Source organism: Hemibagrus wyckioides, linkage group LG22, assembly GCF_019097595.1.
Source record: "Hemibagrus wyckioides isolate EC202008001 linkage group LG22, SWU_Hwy_1.0, whole genome shotgun sequence".
Taxonomy (NCBI): domain Eukaryota; kingdom Metazoa; phylum Chordata; class Actinopteri; order Siluriformes; family Bagridae; genus Hemibagrus; species Hemibagrus wyckioides.
This window is the reverse complement of record NC_080731.1, coordinates 10,806,535-10,807,378: the sequence shown is the minus strand read 5'-3', so window position 1 is coordinate 10,807,378 and position 844 is coordinate 10,806,535.

The following is an 844-nucleotide window of genomic DNA, read 5'->3' as shown; positions in this document are numbered from 1 at the left end:
AGACCAACTCAACAGAGCGCCGCGTGCATCGATCTGCTCTGCTCTCAGTTCTAGATAACTGCACCACTCACTCTTCAAGAACTCACACATGAAGCCCTCCCTATTGCAGTGTTGCTACCCATATATATATATATATATATATATATATATATATATATATATATATATATATATATATATATATATATATATATATATATATATATATATTAATATATATATATATATATTAATATTATTATAAATTCATAATAGAATTTGTTTTCTACATGCACCCCTCTAGGGTATAGTCATCATGTTACCAGATTCCCTTAGATCCTGTGCTGCCTCTTTTCTCTAAGAAGTCAGTCACACCTGCTAGTCCAAAACAGAACAAATGGATACTTAGTTAAATGGTATTTTGTGTGTGTGTGTGTGTGTTAGTGTATACATATGCATGTAATATGCATGTACATGTATACGTATATGTGCCAGAAAATTTGTATATGACATATCATGTTCAGCCATTATTTATTCATATAAATCTTCAGCCGTTTTAATAAACGTAGTACTAGTGTCTACAATTTCACCGGGGCAATAGGCCTAGGGCCTGTGTTCAAACTCAGATATCTGTATTATATCAATAATGCACAAAAAACAGTCTGTGAAGTTCTAACCTTAAATAAATGCATATTCGGTATACTTACAATATACTGTATAAATGAGTATTGTGGTTTATATTGGTGAGCCAATGCTTTATCAAGCTTTATCAATAACTCCAGCTATTTATACATTGCCAAAAATTTGCATTACCAAACTGAGAACGGTCAGATATGTATAATCTGATGCAAATCCATGTATCCAC